At 37.2% G+C, this 14,950-nt stretch overlaps 1 protein-coding gene across 2 annotated transcripts in view; it reads left to right on the forward strand.

The window, feature by feature from the left end:
- CRIM1 (cysteine rich transmembrane BMP regulator 1) overlaps positions 1–14,950 on the forward strand; it is a 172,237-nt gene that overhangs the window by 66,225 nt on the left and 91,062 nt on the right. The gene's annotated exons all lie outside the window — the stretch shown is intronic.

Raw genomic sequence — 14,950 nt, forward strand, 5'->3', positions numbered from 1 at the left:
CCACTGAGGCAATATGTTAGTAGTTGCAGAGGTTGTTTTGTCCTTGTGAGAAGCTGATCGGGACAGAAGCGTGCCTGTGGCGGGCAGGAGCGACGGTGTGGGGCGGATGGCGGGCCGGCAGTGTGCCCTGGAGGGGTGGATGGATGGATGGTGAGCCGGCAGTGTGCCCTGGAGGGATGGATGGCGGGCCGGCAGTGTGCCCTGGAGGGATGGATGGCGGGCCGGCAGTGTGCCCTGGAGGGATGGATGGTGAGCCGGCAGTGTGCCCTGGAGGGGTGGATGGTGAGCCGGCAGTGTGCCCTGGAGGGGTGGATGGTGAGCCGGCAGTGTGCCCTGGAGGGGTGGATGGTGAGCCGGCAGTGTGCCCTGGAGGGATGGATGGCGGGCCGGCAGTGTGCCCTGGAGGGATGGATGGTGAGCCGGCAGTGTGCCCTGGCGGCGGCGGCGGCCAACTGCAGGCCGGGCTGCGGGAGCAGCGCTTGCAGCCCGCACACCTTCCCCGCCGCGCTGCTGCACAGCCTCGGCATCCCTCCTGCCGCAGCCGTGCCTCGGCAGGAGCTGGGAACACCGTCTACAGCCAGGAGGTGTTTTGCTCTGTCTAAAGAAAAGGAAGAAGAAGGGACTTCGGTGGTATCTTCAGCGGCCTCTTATTTGGCCACAGAGAAGATGTGGGTGGTTGCTGCACCAAGGCGCACAGTGGAAGGATGAGAAGCATCAGATGTCTGCTGCAACAAAAACATGCTGAATACATGGTGGGAACTGCTCAAACTGTGGTCCACCCCAAGAGAAAGTGGAATTGCCATCCCCAGGGTTATCTGAACTCACCTGGATCTGAGCGGTTGACTAGCATTAGCTTTGCTCAGAGCAGGGGGGGACCAGATGACCTTACAATGTCCAGCTGGGCTGGAATTGCTCTGTAGTTGGCAACTTGAAAATCCCCACCAAATGTGGTAGATGGTCTCAGACTTGCCTTGAAAGTTCTAAAAGTGCTTGCCATGGGGAAAATGCTCAGAAATTTGTCTTGGTGGCACCATTCTTGGGAGCGGTCCTGGACTACTTTTTATCTGAAAGGGTTTGTTTTTCTGTGTGTGATGTCAGTAGAACAGATAATTTCTGTGAGACATAAAGATGTGACAAGGTGATACCTATGAGACATTAATATATTACATAACCTGATTGGTTTAGCTGCTGTCTATATCTCCCATGTCTTTATTCCTAGGATGCATTTGAGATAGGTTGCAAATTTATTCCATAGAGCTCACCCTGCTGGGACCGTGGTTGGCTCTTCTACCTTTTCTTAGAAACAGCTCTCTTCTCAAAAAATATGTTTGAGTGATTAACCAAAATGTGTTTTCTTCCATTCTTGTTTTGTTCTGATCAGAACAGCATGATACTAGCAAACTCTCTAACTGCATATGGGTCTATAGCTTAGGGCATAATGGTTAATTTAAATAAGAGAAATCAATACGTCATGCTTTGGTTTGGACTGAATTTTGCCTACCACGAACTGAGTGAGCTGAGGTTTCTTTGCAAAACATAAATTCACAACTACTTGCCAGTGACAGAATAGTGAATATGTGTCTGTGTGACCTTATGTTCAACTGCATCTAGTCAAGGATGACTACTTCAATGCAATTTTTCTATGGAAGACAAACTTGTCCATTTTTTTTTTGAATACTCAGAATTTTTAGCAGCTGTAGAGCATTTTCAGATACATACTAAGAAGTTGGTATTTTGTTTGGTTTGAGTGCAGTAGGATTCTTTATGGCACCTTAGAATCTTGACTGGAAAAAAGATAGTGTGTTACACAAAACGTGATATCACACCTAGAACAAGTTCCCTTGTGCTTGTGAGGAAACTGTGTTGCTAAAAAGGATGGTCAACTGGGGAGTGAAACAATCAAAATAGTTTGTGTGAATTTACTGAAACCAGGAGTAGAAACTCAATCCAGTTAAATGTTTGGTCCTAAGTCTGAACTTTCTGTCCATTGGAGTATCCTTTCTATACGTGTTATGTGTCTCTTGGATTCAATACTTTGTTGTTATATAAGTGTCTCCATTCCTTTGGTCAAGTTTTTATTGATTTTCTTCTTCTCTTTTTATGATGCATTTTTTAAAAATTGGTTTTGGGTGATTTTTTTTGTTGTTGTTTTTTGGGGGGAGTTGGTTTTTAGGGGTTTTTTTTGTTGTTGTTTTTGGTTTGGGTTTTTTTGGGGTTGTAGGGAATGGCTTTGTGGGGTTTTGTTGTCTGGGGTTTGTTTATTTTTAAGTCTGTGCTCTTAGTTACCACATTGTAATGCACATAACAAGAGACCATACGAATCCACACAAGCACTTTTAAGTCCTTTCTAAGTCAAGCAGCTAAGGCAATTTATGCTAACTGAATATTTGTTTTCAAATCTTGCCACATAAATAATTCATTTCATAAGACAGTCTTTCTACGTTTCTTAAATGGTGCATTTACAGATTACTTACGCTTGTACGGTCCACTCTTATGTGATCTAACTGTTGCTTCTTTTTGAGGCATAATAGAAGTTGTAGCTAAACTTGACATTTACTGAGATTAATTTTTACTTTTCAATTTTTTTTTCTGAAATAGTGCTTAAATATGTTTTAAAATATATTAAAATCTACAGCATAATTCAAGAAAATTATGTGAAATGGGAGAAGACCAGTTTATTAAAGGTGATAATTCAAATCTTGCTTTATAGGACATTAGTAGTGTGAGGTTAAGTGCAAGAGATTTATTCAACATAACTTTGTTGCCTTTTAAGCATTCATAGATCATAGTGCACAGGGAGGGTGTGCATGTAGTAAGAAATTTGCAATAAAATTTCTAACTTTCTTCTATTGTATTTCAATTATTCATTCTTTTTATGCTGGTGAGCTTCTGAAGGCATGTTTCACAAGGTGTGCAGGTGACACAATTGACATTTTTGCATCCTGTTTTGCTATTATTGATGTATCAGTAGTACTTAATCTTGTCTTTCCAGCTTGGTTGTATCACAGAAACTTTGGATAAATGTTAGTAAGTCTTGATCCAGATTTCCATGAAAGCAAGTACTTTGTGTTGAGAAAGTGCATTCATTGAATAGATTGGATGAAAGATAAGAGCAGAATTGTTTGATTGGCAGCAGTAACACTCGGGAATATTTTACACCTTATTCTTTTTGTTGAAAAAAACTTAATTTTCCGTTGTGCTAATGAACAGTGTCCTTTAAAACTCACCTCATTAATATTGCTTTTGTTAGCCATTAGCACCTACAACTGCTTTAACTAAAGTCTTGATTTTTTTTTTCATTTTTTCTCATTTACTTCTGTTGCTGCTGCTTTACTTGTGGGGTACTTGTGCTGTTCACTGAAGTGTACTGTGAAGGAGATATCTTAAGTGACATGTGAGATACTTCATCATGTAATACTAGATTTTATTCTCTCTGCTGTCTTTTTCTAGCCAAGTAGGAGAAAACAGTGAAATCTCTGCTTTGAAATGTGTAAGCATCAGTAGTTGTGGTATTTGATAAGGCTTTTTGGTGGTTTTTGCTTTCTGCTGTTATCTTGTTGAATGTCAACAGGCTTTCCTGGTTAGCACTGCTCAGGCTTTGCTCACTTCTGCAATGCTTAGCCTATATGAAGGAATAAATTCTCAGCCTTGGGATTTCTTGAATGTATTGTGTGAGTTTATAGGATCAGTGCAGTATCATGGTTGTACGGATCACTGCATCTTTTGAGGAAAAAAAAATTCTTAGTGTTTACTAGTAACCTCAACTCCTTTCTTCTAGTTTCATTAGTCTGTTTCAAGCACATTGAACTTTCATTTTGTTCACAATAGCTCTCAACTAAAATTCTGGTCTTGCTGCTCACATTGCTTACTAGGGTGTGTTTGTGAGGTAGAATCCACTGTCATTGTAGTATGAGAGTGTACAGAGCCAGTCCCTTCCTTGGGGCACTCAGTAGATGTTGTTTAAAATTCCATTTGCTGTCTTCCCACTCCTAGAGTTTTTCCAGGCTTGACAAAGAGTCTGTCCTCACCAAATAATTCAACATTGGTGTCTCTTGTTTTAAAGATGCTAATAAATTTGGTGAATAATGTGCCATCTTCATACTTGACCAATTTATTAATAAGCCAGTTTATTAATGCCTTGTTTCTGGTCATGGAACCACATATTCTGTAACGTGTGCTGTGAACTTTTATACATAGAATTAATGTACACTGATGTCTCCCATGCCGTGCGCTGGACTGAGTTTGATATAAAAATTGAAGGGCTTTGGAGGTGACTGAATCCCGAACTTGTGCAAGGGGTGCCATCATGGGAATCTTGCTGGAAATAATACTAATTTGCTTCACTTGGGAATTGCAACTGTATCTGCAGTTTCCTGGCAGTAGCTTCTTTCATGTTACATAATGTTCCACAATGGTATGTAACCTACATTTTAGTTCTTATAAATTTAATCTGCATTCAGGGTTTAGCCAAACTGCCCCAAGAGATTATACTGTAATCTAAAGCTTCTACATCTGAATTTCCTAGTTTTTTCTTTTATCAGTTGTGTCATGGAAGTTCCTGTGTGAAATGCCACAAATACGCTTTTCCGTAGTGTTTAAGAGAAAGTAATATTTTGTATTAAGGTAGATTTTTACACAAAACAAGTGCATGGCTGTGTATTGTACTGATGGAGATGTATAATAGGAAAGATTGGTTGGAAAAGATGTGAAATAAGTAACATTTGAGGTTTGCTTTAAAGAGGACATAAACAATAAGTGGATAACTTAAGAGGAAAGGTCAATGAAGAAGAAAGAGTAAGAAAAGTGGAGGGTGAAGAATCAGAAAAAATGTCTGAGCCAGGATGATTTGTGATGCTTTTTGGTAGCTATAATTAAAAAAAAAATAAACAATACACTTGGGAAAAAGCAGATTATCATGCTTGCAAACCTCAAGATCATTCCCCTTTAAGCTGCTCTTGGAAACAAACTTTCCAGGTGGTTAATACACAACTGTGTGCTTCAAATGAGATCAGAAACTGAATCTAATTAAAGAACATTGCAGCCAACAGCATTCTGAAACTGAGAGATTATTTTTATATATTTGGCATAGGATTGTTGGTCTTTTTCCAGACTTGCTGTCTTTTGTTTGTAGTACAAGGTGTTGGCTTTCCTCCAGCTTGAAACAGAGGGGTCCAAGTTTAATGGCTACTGAAGTCAGCAAAATACTTGTACTAGTGTTAACAGAAGCTCAGTACTGTGTAAATGCTGACTTTCTGCTTTTTTCTAGTTTTGACATTTAATTCCCTCTGTGGGATATTGCTGCTTTAAGGTAGAAGAAGGGATGCTGCAAGAGGGTGGTGATACATAGTAGCATTTGGGCTTGAAACTGTATTTAATTGGTATTGTCAAACATTTTATTTATGTACCTGCATAGTCCTGTGCAGGCACCTGTTTAGTGACAATCTGAGGAATAAACACTGTGGATATTGCATGAATCTCCGTTTGTCTTAAAAGTAATCTGGCTTCTTACATTTTGTGCAGCAGTACTGCAGAGCAGAACAAACTTCTCACACTGTGATTCCCTGTGGTCTTACTGCATGTGAGGGCTGGTTCTGAATCCATGTATTGCACATGTGCCTCCCCCACCACCCCTGAGATGTGTAGGTACTTCGGTTAATTCTGTGTAGTTTGAAAATTTTGAAAGGATGAGTAAGATGATTCTCAAATTTCCAGGTGTCTGTTAAATTTTCCAGTCAGTTCTCAGAAACCTTTGGTCAATCAGTTAGGTAGTTGTCATCTCAAGCTTAAGCTGTCTGATCTTAGAATAAAATCAAAATTTCTAGTGCTTATTTTTTCTTGTTGCTTTTTTTCCCCCAACAGATATTTTGGTTTTACTTTTTTATTTGTGTGAATGACAGTTGTAAAAATGCAGAAACACATTCAAACTAGCACTGAAAACAAGTATTGCAAGCAGGAGCTTGGAATTCAGTGGAATTCCTTACATGATTTTTAGAAGCTTTATTTAATTTTATTTTGCCTAGTGCAAAATGTTCTCTGGAGTCAAGAAAGCGCAGCTTCTATTATAATTATTCTCATATTTTTACATGGAATATGAGAAGTTGCCGTTAGTGTAAGAAACCAAGAACAGAGTGCTTTAGCTTATTTTTTATTGGAGTCTTCTAATAAGCTGCTTATTTCTGCATTTTGCATTTTAATTGTGAAATATGGCAGTTTATTAGAAGACTTTGCCTTTAGAGAAAAGATAATGTGGAGTATCCACCATTTCTGTGTTCAGTGAAATGCTCCTAACTAGAGTTTTGTGAAGTGTCATTTCTCAGAAAAAATAGATCTGGTAAGAACCAATATCTACTTTTCCTGGAGGACTGAGCTGTTTAAATTCCTTCAGGCTGACAATTTCACTTCTCTTTGGAAATGTTGTAAAAGGTTTGTAGAATCTCTTCACTTCAAGGCACCAAGAATTCTACATCAGAATTCTCTCTGTCAGCTTGGATTTCCCCTAAAATTATAATGGCCCCTTTTTGCTTTGCTGTCATATTTCTTATTATAGGTAGAGTTGTTTTCTATTGTCCTAAGTAATGCATGGAAATGTTATTCAATAATGATATAGGTTTGGTAACTGGTGAGTAACAAAGGAACAGTTAGTTGGCATTAAAACTCATTCTGGGGAGACAAACTTAACGGAAATGTTAATGTTAAAAAAGAAATAAAGGGGAAAAGCAAGAATTTTGGAAGATCTCTTGTTTTATGGAAAATCTTGTACAATCAAAATGTGTTTAAATTCTAAATTAGAGAGGTTATTTTTAAGGGTTTAGGAAGAAGCTAACCCAGAGAAGTCAAGAGAGATGGACCATAGCACTTGGTGTGAAAATGTCTCGAAACACGGTGTTGGCCTTCTCCATTGAAAGCGTTCACTGTCTGTTTGCCTAAAAGAGTGGAACTGTGCTTCTCTTTGTAGTTTCTGACTCTTGTGGTATCTTAGGTTAGAAAAGAGAAGACCAAAATGTTGAACAGGGTTGATTTTCCTAACATCATGCATCTTGAGTGTTCTTGTGAAAGCATTTTAGAAACACACGGTTAAGCTTCTAATAAACATACAGAGGTTAAGCTAGTAAGAGACAGAGGTTCTTTGAACATAATAACTGGGAAAACGAGTTTGCATACTGGAGTTTACTTGCCAGAAGTGTCTTAAAGCATTTAGGTCCTTCTTTTACTGTGCGTTGGCTTGGGGTTGTGGGTTTTGGTGGGGCTTTTTAACATTAGCAATTATCAGAGAGAACTAAAAGAAATCACATGCCTTAAATTTATTTGTATTAACAAAGCAAAGCATTAAGGGCAGACAGGAGTTGATTCTATTTTGCTAACAACAAAAATTGCATTTCTTTGAATATCAAACCTCTCATTTCCAAGTTAATGTTTACAAGTCTGTTGTTTTTGTTAATCAGCTCTAGAAAACTGATTGCCCTTCCTGCTGTTCAGTCTCAGTTGCTAGCTTCATACATATGTGAATTCTTATTATTTGTAAACTCATGTATGTATTTTCATTATAATTTGCATCTATTGCAAATGCAAGTGCTTTCTAAGTCCTTGTTCTGCTTATGTTTTTAGACTTTGAGTAAGAAGCAAAGAGTATTTTGATACTTTACTCTGGGTGTGATTGTGTGGTAGAATACATTGTTTGGTGCTCCTTACATCCTGAGCTGCCTCCAGAGGTTTTTCTATTGGGAGGTATACAGAGTGTCCTCAAATTCAAATCCTGTTCTCATTGTCACATCCAACTGTGCCTTACAGTGCTTCTCCTTCAGTCAATATTTGTGATTATTTCTCCAGAAATCAGCTAGGCTCATATTGTTTTCTTAACCTGGATTAAGCAGAATTGTTCCAAATAGTTGTACTTTATCATTACTTTGGTACTCATTCAACATTATCTTTGATTTTGCAGCTGAATATACTGTTGTAATAATACTTTCTGCTTTCCTTATATCTACTACTGGTGTGCATTTTTGTAAGTTATCAAATTATATGCAGTTTATACTGATTATAAATCTAGTATTCCTATTTTTGGTTTATTCCCAGAATGACTTGGCATTCTCCAAAGTCCTAACTCCCTAGGTGAAACCATCTCCTTACTGTTTACATACTCTTTCTTTGAAAATTCCAGTTGATTTGCCAATATAAAATTGAGCACTAGTAGGAGTAGTACCATTCATCCAGCATAATATGCTTTCTTATATAAAGAAATCACAATATACAATGTTATTCCAGCTGTGACAATATTGAATACATTTTTAAATGTTGTTTTTCAATAGAGGCAACACAACTGTAAATCTGACTACAGCTACCTGCTCATTTCTCCAACTCACTTCTGAAGGATTTTCAGTGCTGAAGCTTAGAGGTGCTTTATTTCTACTGAAAGCAGTGCAGTTAGCAGTAGAAATGGATGCTGTCCCAGGCATGGCACAGCTTCCTGTGTTCTGTGCAGTGGGCTGGGCTCAGTCTTTCATGTACAGTTCTGGCAGGTAACATTATCCATTATTGATTTGGATTAACTTGTTGGTGTCAAGCTAATACGTATTTGTTGAAAGCAGGCTTTGAGTGAAATGGAGGAAAAGTAAAATTGCTTTTGAGTTTTTAAGACCTGATTTTTTTCTCAACATAACAGAGGAATGCTGTGAGCTGGGAGGTCTGAACCCAAAGGCCACAAACACTATTGGTTTTATAGAACTTGCATTTTCATTTAGATGCAGGTGTTTGACAGATTCTCATTGAGTCTGTTAACTCTTTCTTTGGAAGACATCAGTTTGAGGTCAGGATTGTTTGTGATTATGGTGTGATGTTTTTTGGGGTCTGTTTGTTTTGAATTAACACCTTTTAAAATTTCCAGTACAGGAAAAGAAACTGGTTCAGGAAATGGAATTAGAAAATTAAAATAGCTTTGCTGTCTACCCAAAGGGGATTATTGTCTTCCTTGATTGTAGCTGTCTGATATAACCTTTTTTCTGGTTATTTGGTCCTCAAAATGGAAAATCTTTGGCAAATCTGTAGTCAATACTGTGTTGCAATGATGTGTATCAATGAACGAATGTTTCTTAAAGCTGGTATCTATGACTGTCTCTTTGTGTGTGACTTTTTAAACCCAGGTTAGTTCTAGGCTGTTGTATTATGAGAAGATTAGGCTATAATGTGGGTAGACAGGTTGCCCCACTGTGTAGTACATAAAATCTGGAGCACCAGAATGCTGGGTAGTGTAGCAAGACTCATTTGAAAAATAGAACAGATTTTAAATAAAGTTCAGATTTAGGTAAAAGGTCAGGCTCCTATTTGCTTTTTTATTTGTAGCAGTTCATCCGTATACAGTGCTGTGCATATTGTATGTGTAAGTTAATCTCATTTTTTAATCTACTATAACTTCCCTTTTGATTCTTGAAAATCCTTTTGGGTATTTTGCATTCCAATATCGATCCCTGTCTGTCTGACTGCTTCAGCTGGGTAATCATTTTTCTTGTTTATCCCTAATCCTTTTAATATTTCCTTCCTGCCACTGTATAACAGTACAGTATGCCTATTGTTTGGAATGTATCTCAATGATGACTGTAAGACTGTACCATAAAAGTGACTGTGTTTTAGCCTAGATTTCACAAAAATAGTTTACAGTGAAACAAAAATGGGAGGCTGAACGCATGCCTTCATGTGTGCCGACTGTAGAGCATTGCTTTGTTTAGTCATGCAAAATGTTCATCTTTATAAACCGTATTCTCTTCTGGCCTGTTCAGAAAAATGAAATATGAAGCTTGCTATTTCAAAGTGCTTCTTATTCTGTGTTCTTCGTATGGACCTAACAGAAAAAAAAAAAAATATTCCCTCCATCTCTGTGTATATCTGTATGCATAGGCATTAAAAATTTGACTTTAAAGAATCACCCGTAGAACTGTTTAACTATCTCAGTGGAAACATTTACACCTGAGAAATACCAATTTCTCTTCAGCCATCTCCTTCAATAAAACATTCTGCCCTTGTTTCTATGGTGACTGAGTAACAGCATTACATGAAGTTCTGACAAAATGATAAAAATTCCTCCCTGAAATGGTTTCCTGAGAAGCATGGATCTGCTCCATTTCACCTGAAGAATGAGAAGACCCTCCCATCCCTGTCAGGGCTTTCCTTCTGTGTTTCTCCCACACCCAGATTATACCCTAACATCCTTTCACTGTTCTCACCAATGTTTTAACTGCTCTGCTTTTCTCATTAAACAGACTTGGCGCATACTTTCTCTGCGTGTCAAAGCAGAGCATGCAAACATAATGAAGGAAAAGAATTTGATACAGAGGTGAAAACAAAGTGTTTAATTTTTCTTAAGGAACTATTTTTATTTCCATGCTGCTTTGATATTAGCAAAAATGAGGAGTGTTGAGGGGTGGTTTGGCTTGGTTGGCTTTTTGTTACAACTGATTTACTTTAACAAAAGAAATGGAAAATGCCTGAGATCTAGATTTCCTACATTCAGTGACTGTCTTAATAAAAACATATCTAACTAGTACCCAGTTTGACAATTGCATAAACCTTTCAGGAAGGTAAAGAAGCTGCCTTCTCTCAAAAAAGTCATTGGTTGCAGCAAAAGTGCTTAGTAACTTACTGTTTTACCTCCACTTCCCCCTAATGACTTTTTACAGACATAGGAAGTATAATTTTAAAAATACTTAGTAGTTTTTGATATGGAGAAACTTTGTGACAGAGTTCTGGGTTTATGGCTGTTGCTTTGTGATAGACACTTCATAAGTCAATGGAAAGAAAAAAACCAAAATCCATATCTTGATTTCTTATTATTATTACATCCTTTGAAGGTTGTTTTCCTCCTCCTCATGCACTTTATAACAAGTATGCTGTGGTTGCAAAGCAAAGTCAGTTTCAATGTTGTTGTGCCTCAGCTTCTGAGATGCTCAACTTCCCTGTGCACTTCTGAGATGAAAGTGAGAAATTTTTTTAAGACATCCTAACTTTTTAAGTGAATGATCCCTGTTTTAATAATAAAGCACACTATGCATTGTGTCTTATTTAACTATTATTTTTCAGTTATACATTGTAACTTAGGTTATTCTTAATAATTGTAGGGTGTACTCTCTCATGTGCTCAATAACAGCAAGATCTTCTTGCAGGCTTTTAACAAAGTAAAAGTAAGCCTGAACCTTCAGACCTACAGAAAGTAAAGTTTGTCTTCAAATGAAAAACTTCTGCCAGTAGTAATTTATATCTAGAAATAACCCTGTCACTGGTAAACTGAAAAACTTTATTTGAAATGATCTCTAGAGCTGTCTTTTAGAGTAGACATTAAATTTGCTTCCAAGACTAGAAGTCTTATCTGGAATTCATCAAAATGTTAGTTTTCCTGTCTGGATTGTGTTCAATTTATTAAGAATGTTGTATTTCTAGCTACCTTTCTGAATTTCTTAAGAAAATTGTCTGTCTCAGAATAGATCGTGTGCAAAAGCTTGATTGATCCAGACTCTTCCTTTATCTCTGTAGAGATTCTTTGTTGGCTCAGGCTGCTGAGATGTCAGGGATACCAGAATGCTTCCAGCTTTGGTGGTGTTTGATGAAAGGCTATAAAGAGAATGTGTCCCACAGAGAAACCTCATCAGAAAACCAACCAATATTTTCTGTTCTTTGTGTTGCTATTTGAAATTCTGCTTTTTTGAACATAAAGGCAGCACTTGCAGCCAGCTATGTTTTTCTTAGTGAGTTGTAGGTTATTAGTTCATACTTTTATCGGAATGCATCTCTGAAAAGTGATTGTTCTCCTTATTAGCAGTTGGGGTTTTTTTTTTAAAGGATGTATTGAAATGAGATGGAGGTTTATGCTATAGCAGTTTTACTGTCACTAGCAGCAGTTAGGGTTGTTTGAAATTCTTCTTGCAAAGGAATTTGCACTATGGGTGAGAACAATGTGACACATATATCTTGTGTAATCTGTTTGTTAAGATGCCCTATTATTCAAGAATATGTGTATATCTGGTGTACTAATTTGTTTCATAATAAATCATGTATATAGTCCCATGTATAGCTCTCCCTTTCGTCAACACCTTCATTCTTTAGGTTCACAGCAGTGCTTTGAAAAATGAAGTTCTTCTGTTTCTGCACACACATTATATTTAGTTGTTTTTATTCTATTTATTATCAAAATGGAGTTTAAGTCCTGATGCATTGTTTGGCTGTGAAGATGTTGGTCAGGATGAACCTGATTTGTGTAATAGGCAGTAGCTTAAAACATCCAGGCAACAGGTTGGTGCTTTGTAGTGTATGTGTCTGTTTTACAGAGAGGCAGTAGGCTCTTGTCAGTCTACTTTGGTCTGCTGAGAGGCTGCTTTGAAACAGTCTGTGTGGTATGTAAAAGGGGCAAAGTAGCAGAAATAGCACTGGTGAGTGATTTCACAGGGTGGGTTTTTTGTGGAATACAGCTTGGCATTACCTTGCTATCTGTCTTTTGAGGTTGTTAGTGTGTTTTTAATTATTTTACTCTTACACAGGTTTTTTTTAATATTCCTTTTGTAAGGGGTAGAAGTGTTGGCTATAAAGGAAAAAAGAACTATTAAACAGTTCTTGTTTGATGAAATCTTAAATAGCTGTATATATTGGAATTAAATCAGGAATTCTGCTAAAGCAGTGACACTTATGGCTGTATTAATGTTCATAATTTATTTTGAGAACAGATTAAATTTCGATGCCTTCCTCAATGAAGTAATGAAAAGGTAGAACTAGTTTAGTGTAATGGATCTCTGTGGATAGAGAAGATTTTGTCATTTGCTGAGATAACAACAAGAAAAACCTTGAAACGTTTCTGAATTGTTGCTTAGTAATAATGTCTTGTATTCAAATTTGTCAGTGTCAAAATGAGGAGCCCAATGCAGTAAAACTGAACTCCCATCTTCTTCCATTGCAGTGAATCCTGGACTTGGAGAGCAGTTACAGTAGCATGAGGCTAGCTGCTTAAAGGTTTAACTAACAAGTAGTAATGCTACACCTGGAGCTGCTGGATTTTCATGTTTTCGATAAAGATGATGTTCAACCAAACACTTTATATACTGCTGACCACACATTGTTTTAGTCAGTAGCTGCTTTCCATAAAGAAAAATGATATCTAAATCAAGAAACAAATTGTGACATAGTCTGCAAAAATTTTCTTAACCTGCTTTTGACTCTCCTGGGGGGCTGGAGTTTAGGAAGCTGAAAGTCTGCTGGTTGGGTGAATATGTTTGACTTTCCTGTTGCTCAGTTGCATTTGTGTGTTGGGAGAGGAATGTTTCAACATGTACATAGTTTGAGGTGTAATTTGGAAACACAGTATTTACATGTATTAATAGGAAGTTATTAATAGGGTTTTGTCTGTTTATTTTTTGGGACTCTCAAGTACCAAAGTAATAGTGACACTGGGTTAAGAAGAAAACCTTTGGTTTATAAATACCTACTGGTATTATATTACCTGGTATTTAAACATAAATGTGGCTTTTGTGAGGTGGTGGGTAGTTATGTTTAAATAATTTTCTCTGAAAATGGTGCTGGCTTTATATGAGAGTCCTGTCACAGTCTGTAACCTTTAACTCCATTAAGCACAATATTCTAATGTGGAACAGGCTATCAAAAATAACTGCAAAACACTGCATGAATATTTCATACAAAAATACTTGTCATGGTTCTCTATTTTAAATTTCTCTCTTCTAATGCCTGTGATGCTTCTTACATGTTGATAGTGACATGTCCTTGTTTTCATATCATTGCTAGGTGATCTTACCAACTCTAGTGCCAGGCTTTGCATTGGTCTTTGAAAATGATACATCTAGAGTCCTGAATAGTCTGAATTTGAACAGTTTGATGTGCATTTCTGACAAACCTTGCCTTTTGAAAAGTTAGCCAAATTGGTCAAAAATAGTTTTTATTGTATTTGACCAATTGCTTTTCTCAAATTTTATTTGTATTGAATTATCTAAACAGTCCTTAAGGAAATTCTTATCTTCATGTAGATACATATATGTGCATAAATGCAGTCAAGTGAAAAAGAGCAAGTCAACTTTTTAAAATACTTATAATCCGAAGTATTTTCATGAGAGAGATTGCATGAGGGTGGGATTATCTATTAGTCATAGAAACTGGAAGATCACTGGATGCATAATGCTAGGGCACATAAAGTAATGAACAGTGGGAATTTAAGGGTCGTCATGAGTACAAGTGGTCTATCAAGAGCCTGTCATGAGTATGCACTTTAAGGGCTGCTACTGCAGCAGTTCTATCACTTCTCTGTGATGTTGAGCAAACATACAGTGGAAAATGAAAATAATTTTAAAAGCTAGAGTGTCAAGGCTTTTATTACATGCATAAACTAAAGACTATCAATACAATACTGAAACTGGTATGTTATGTATTATTTATACAGCTTTCTGCAGTGAGCCTCTGTAACCAGTAATGTTCTGTCTGAACAATGTGTTTAATAAAGCAGATAAGAACCTAAACATAAGGGTAGGTTTGAAAAAAAACATTGGTCTTAAAAGTGTTATTTAAAGTTCTAGGCAAAATACATATCTAGTCAAAGCTGTTTTAAAGATAGATGGAAACAGGATTTTTAACTGTAAGAAAAGAGCTACAATACTGTCTAGAAGCACATTTAGGTTAGTAATTTTTGATGGTTTTAAGAACAAACATAAAGTACTTGTACATGAAGGAATCATAGAATATCCTGAGTTAGAAGGGGTACATAAGGACCATCAACAAACCTCATCACCACCATAGTCAAACCTCTCATCTCTTAGTATTCAAGCTGCTGAAGTATGTAGGAACACCACTTCTAATGTGAACATTGGGAGTGTGTACAGGAAAAATCCTCTTCTGCCAAAGTATTCAAATATGTTAGCTGTTGAACTTTTAACTTGCTTTTTGAATATGTGAGAGTTCAATTCAGGTTAATAAA

The sequence above is a fragment of the Passer domesticus genome, chromosome 3 (genome assembly GCF_036417665.1).
Source record: "Passer domesticus isolate bPasDom1 chromosome 3, bPasDom1.hap1, whole genome shotgun sequence".
In the NCBI taxonomy this organism is placed as follows: Eukaryota; Metazoa; Chordata; class Aves; order Passeriformes; family Passeridae; genus Passer; species Passer domesticus.